Source organism: Micropterus salmoides, unplaced genomic scaffold (genome assembly GCF_014851395.1).
Source record: "Micropterus salmoides isolate LMB-PRFRI ecotype aquatic unplaced genomic scaffold, ASM1485139v1 Ms_hic_scaffold_9, whole genome shotgun sequence".
NCBI classification, from domain to species: Eukaryota; Metazoa; Chordata; class Actinopteri; order Centrarchiformes; family Centrarchidae; genus Micropterus; species Micropterus salmoides.
Genome location: NW_024044681.1, coordinates 11,248,569 through 11,254,851, shown reverse-complemented (window position 1 = coordinate 11,254,851; position 6,283 = coordinate 11,248,569).

Genomic DNA, 6,283 nt, shown 5'->3' with positions numbered 1-6,283 from the left:
AAAGCACTCGCACTTTATAAAAAAATAAAATAAAATAAAAGACAAAAAGTATTATACTGTTCTCCTCTATGCATGTTTGTCACTGTGAAATAGTCAAATAAAGTTGTAAAAATAAATAGTCCTATACAAAAACCACAACAGCAACTATTTAGTGTAATATCTTGGGGCCCTGTAATAATTCACATAAAATGATTTGATTCTGTCATATACATAGCACACTTCAAATATAGTCCAACAAAATGTGTCAAACACAACACCAATTTCAATAAAAAAAAAAGGAAAGAAAAAACTCATGGGACATGAACCTCATAAATAAAAACACAATTAAATAAAATACCATGTAACACAGAAAAGTTGAAGCCATGACAGAAGAACAGCACAAATGACTTTTAGTTATCGCAGCATTATCCTTGAGTAGTTCGGACCACGTTTGGCAGAATTATGAAAGTTTATGGATGGAGGTGCATATTATTTCTCTTAGGTGGAAAAGGCAAATCATTCAGTGTGTTAAAAATCATATTTGCTTCCCTTGAATAGCTTTTGGTCCCTCCGTGTATTATTGACATTCTCATAAAGTTGTCAATGAAAAGGATTTTTCGGTTCACATTGTCTCCTCCAAAAATCAGTGCTATCTCAAGTGTGGAAGCGGGCATGGCACTTTGGACACTGAGGACACTTATCTAAAGAGAGACATCTAACTGGACAATACAGTGATCATAAAGCTTTCACATACTGATCATCACCAGCTCAAAAAGTCATTAGCTTTGGCTTAGCTTGACACTCTTTTAGTACTCTCTGGTTCAATCTCTGACCAATTTCAATCAGTAATTTTAGACTCTGTTCTACAGCTGTGCATCTCGGAGTGTCCTTGAGCAAGACACTGGACCCTGCAAGCCATACTTTTACATAATTTATTATCTCTTTCTCTAGTTTTATTGTAACTAAAAAAAATTTCTGATCTCCTATTCACAGATGGCTGTCCTGCTTCTTCTGTTAAAGCACTTTTAATTTCATACAATATCTGATTTAAAAATAACGTCAGATTTATTTGATCTGACACCCTGTGGAAGAAAGGGATACAAGAGAAAATACAATTCTCTCAGGGATCAATAAAGAATCCTGTAACAACCATTAATATGCTAATATAATTCTACCCAAATGAATTGTATTAGAGCTATGGATAAAGAGCTGATACTGTGTTAATCGTTTGCCTACGCCTGCATGTACTGTATGAGTAATGAAGTTCTAATTTGTAATGGTGAAGTTTTGAATAAAATCTTGCTGGTCTGTTCTCTCCATTATTGAAGGCTTACTCTGAAAAGTTATTTCTGTTTCAAAACTCCTGTGCGTACATTACCCTCCTGAAGGCAGAGTGAAGACCCTCCACCTTGCACACAATTTGATGTGAAAATAGTGTGAATACTGCACTTGTAAAGGTTTACAGTAAAAATAAGGAAACACCTTGGTCAATGAGGTTTACAAAGTATATTGCAAGTATACTAGTATTCCATACTAATTATGGAAAGTATTCCATAATAATTGACATTATGTGTCATGCATGGACTTGCTTATGACTTTGACCAATACGCCTTGAAGCAGATCTCCGTGGTTTTGACAGCAGGATTGGAACCAGGGTTGTAGATGGGAAATTATGGTCCCTTTTGTACAGGAAGAGACTGTGGGGCCCCGTTATTCTCCTGAAACACAATTCCCTGCATTGATTAATTTATCAATAATGAGACACTTTATACTCAGTAAATTTTTTGTGTGTCCTCCCTATCATGGACTTTGCTTTTGCTTCTACTGCTTTCTGCCCGCTTTGGGGACAAAGTCCTAGAATTCAATTTCAGCACTGCTGTGGAGATAATATTACATGCAAGTTCCAGGTACTCTCAGACATGTTGTCACTTCACAGAAAGGAAGAATGGCTACAAAAACCCACAAAAACAGAAACCCTTTTACAAATACTGTTTTACTGAGATAGCCAAGTACTCACGTGCATTTGAGGAGAGGATGACTCTCGGAGGGAGTTGGCAGTTATAAATGAATAGGTGGACCAGAAGATTTCTCAGTGCCTGGGAAAAAAATAACACAATGAAACAAACATGCAGCATTCCAGTGCTCTGAACATCGTTATGGAGTACCAACCAACCTGGGTGGTCTTGTGTCAAAATCTGTTTTCCCCTCAAATAGAGTTTCCCTCCCCTCAGAATTGTGTTTCCATAGCGTCCCATCTACAATTGCAGTTAGGGCTTAGGTAACTTTAGGCTTAGCAGAGATAATTGGTTGGGACTAGGGTAAGGTTGGGCTCAGGTTAAACATCTTAGGAGGCAACTGATTGGGTTTAGGGTGAGGTTTGAAACAGGTTAAGGTAAAGGGAAAGACATTTTGACAGGCAAAGAGACTTCGACACAACACCAGCCCAAAAAATGGTCTCTGAAATTGTCAAAGATCAGTAAATAGAAGATGACAGTTTTATTTGGTCCATTTGAAGCTTCACAAAAATGATTGCTGTGTTAACTTTTTTTCTACTGGGTGAAGTGGTGTAAAAACACACAGGTAGTGATCTTCCTGGCAGCGGGGGAAAAAATATGGTTCAGATGAGTCATCCCTTTCACCCTGTTCTCAACAAGCTAATTATGAACATTTGCGCACACCAAAACAGGCTAAATCAGATCTGTTGACTTGGCTATTAGCAGAGCAAAAGGTTGCTTTGCCGGCTGTTTTGTGAAGTCCATTTTCCTGGTATGGCTGTGTTGCTGTTAATGACTTTGAGGCAAATTTCAGTGTTGGAAATAAATATGGCAAAGTATTCCTGTTTTGATGAAAGTCAGAACTTTCTAAGTCACATGTTCTCATCAGTTTGAGAACTGTTTGGCAAAACAGAAATGGAAACACTGTCAAAGACAGCCAGAAAGAAAAAGATGAAAAATCTGAAGTTTGCAGAGACATTCAAAAAAGATTGACCTTAACAAGTGTGTTCACACAGACCATTTGGGCTTCGAGTCAATAACATATTGAGAAAAGTGTAGAGGCCGCACCACCTGCGCTCTACCTTCATCATCTCTTGTGAGCAGAGATTAATTATGCATACTGCAGTTTGAAAAAAAAACTTCAAATGGCTACAACATCAAATGGCTACAACATTTGATGTAGAAACAGTGCTCGTAAAAGAGGACAACCCTGTGAATTGTCAAAACATCAACCCTGTAGAGACGGCAATGGTTCCGCCTCAGTCCCATTTTTACCAAATGGGAGAAATGTTGCCAAAGTTAGCCTCCCTCGCACAGAGCTTGTTTTTCACTAACACACACCACAGCCATTCCACTCATCACCAGTCAACCCAATTTCACACATGTGGGAGAGTCCAGATTGGTGTCTGAGACAGTGTCAGCTACCATCAGCAGAAAAGCTCCAAATGAGGGAATTTTTGGTACAGGGATGGTGTCAAATCTAGTAGAACACCAGACACTTATCTATGCCAACACTCCAAGAAGCTGTTCATCAGAAGACACATGGCAGTGTTTTATTTTGGGAGTTGTACACTTAGAAATATGAGGTATCACTAGAACCAGAAGACAAGGCTTGGTTTGGCAATGACCTAGGTTGTACCTTGAACCCTCTCTGGGAGATTCATGTAGATATCCTATTTAATAACTCAAAACTAAGTGTAATAGCACATTAAGTTCTCATGGCTTGATCTCCAGTAAGTGTTCAAGAAAGACCCCTTTCACACTTCTATGTTTCAGCATGTTTGTATTCTAAAAGTTGTTAAAGTAAAAGTAGATGTGTTGTTTAGGTTTGTTTAGGTTTCTTTGAAGAGCAGTTTCATATTTTATGTTTTTTTGTACATTGTCTGGCAAGAGCCCTATTTTATGATATGGTCTTCGGACTGTCTTTGGTATCTCCAAGCAGCTGTTATTTAGATTCATGTATGTGCAGCAGCCAGCTGCACCCAGAGGCAGACGGTTAATCGGTACAAGATTGCATCATTCTGACAGGCGCTTTAATTCTACTGTTTTTAATGTTGAAAATTGTTGCATCTTAAAAGATGACACAGCAGCATTTGCTTCGTAATGCGTTATGTAAATAAAACAAGAACAACTCATTTTTTTTGTTTTTACGCTTGAAAGGAGGCTGTGACACACAGATTGATGAGCTTCAATAATCTGATGTCTACCACACAACTGCAGAATACAGAATTATAATGGACTTGTCTGATGTGTGCAGAGGTGTATGTGTTCATTTGTAGCAGCCTAATGTCATTTGCATGTGCTTTAATGAAGATAAATATAGTGGACGGTCGTGCGTAATGGCACTGCACTCTGACGTGGCCCCTTTTTAGAGCCGTAGATTTATCATCATATCTGTTATCTTGTAGACAGACCCAATAATATTAATTTACAGGTAAATGCAGACAGCTTTATCCACATTAAACATTATGTTACATTTTGTTATGGTGATTTAAACACATCTACTGGTGATTTAAACACATCTACTGGTTGGGAAGTGTTTAATGTGTTTAATTAAACATTATTATATAAATGTTATATAAATTATTGGAATTATTGTTATTTCTGCAGTATCAATTTGTTCTTTTCAACAAAATCTCCAAAGTCTCAGCTGACTGATGTTATTATATATTATTTTGTTACGCATAGGTCTACTACACCAAGACTGAACATCCATGCTTAAATAATCATTGTGTTTTGTTAAGTGATGCTGTGGCAGAAAGTACAAAGCTTCTACTATGACGGGCCCTTTTGCAGATTGGGTTTATGTGCTGCATTATGTTCCCTGCTTGTAACGGCTTTGATGGTTAGGTCGGCAAGGTCGCAATGCAGATGCTTTTGGAGGCTCTATGCATGACACCGCCAAGTTTATCCTTGTTAGAGCAATGTGACATCTGTTTTATTATGACCTCTGACCAATGTGGAGAGATTCATTAAAGATGAGAAGCAATAAAACAGCAGCTGAAGTGTTGTTCATGTTAGGTACAGCAGATTCTTCTCAATTGGGGACTTCATACAGGTTCCTGCAATAGTAAATAAGACAAATTTGGTTGTTTTGCTGCATTATTACAACACACAATAGATTTAAAAATCATGCCCTCCATCCATTATAACAATGTTTCCATTGGTCCTGGAAGGATAAATGAATAGTTGTCACAATGACAGTGGGAAATTCACATTAGGATACATCAATGCAACTCAAAGGAAAATGACAATCAAAACAATCCAGTGTTTGTGTTGGAGCCACTATAGATCTCTGAAGTCGTTCCAGTGACACAGCACTTCTTAAGAAAAAAGAAAGACAAATAATAAAAACCACAATGTCAGGGGCATTGCTAGACATAAGGCTCTACTGGGGCACAGACCTCCTCATTCCACATGTAAATGTTTTTATTTATGATTTTGATATATTTTTAATTAAAGTGTATAAAATGTGTTAGCATGTGCCTCACCAGCTTCCCTTGTTTAGCCCATTAATATTGGCACTGTCATATCAGAAAGGGCTTTGACCAGAGCATAAACACACACACCTATGAATACCTAATAAAAATTCTGCTATGGGGCCCTCATACCTGACTTGTGAGCCATGTAAACAATTTGCCACTGCTGCGCAGTCACACCTGACACTGCCATGCTCTCACTACTACCTCTCCTTTAAAACAGTCTGTTTCTGTTATAAGCCTGAATCAAAAACTCTTCTAGAAAATACCACTGCTGATTTGAGTGGACCTTTGAGCACTAACTGAATCCTCCATTTGGGTCTGAGCTGCTTGTATTTGATGCTGCCTGTAGACCTCTGGCTGTGCTTTTACTGGCTGGGGCTGCCTGTATTTCACCTGGGTCTGTGTGACCTGCTAAAAATGTCTGGACTGGGTCTGTGCTAGTACTGGATTTGGATCAGCTGTGCTTGTACTAGCTAATGATCTAGCGTCTACTCTACTGACAAACTTCAGCATAGCCCCTGTAAATTATAAATATCAATACTTGCAAGATATTAATGTTTTCAGCTGCTTCAGGCCCATTCAAACTGGCTCCCCAGGTTTCTTTTAATACATTTTCAAAAGGAAAATACAATTTATACTATGACATGACTATGTGATGTTTATTATTATTGCCCAGTCTGCCCTGCTAATCAACATTTTAATAGTCAATGTGAATCCCTTGCTTTCCATCTTGCATTAGTCCAGAGTTGTAACTAAACCTTCACTGAGAGACAGATAATTATTGTCTCGTTTTAAAATGATGTGTGCCTATGAGGTGTGCCATCGCAT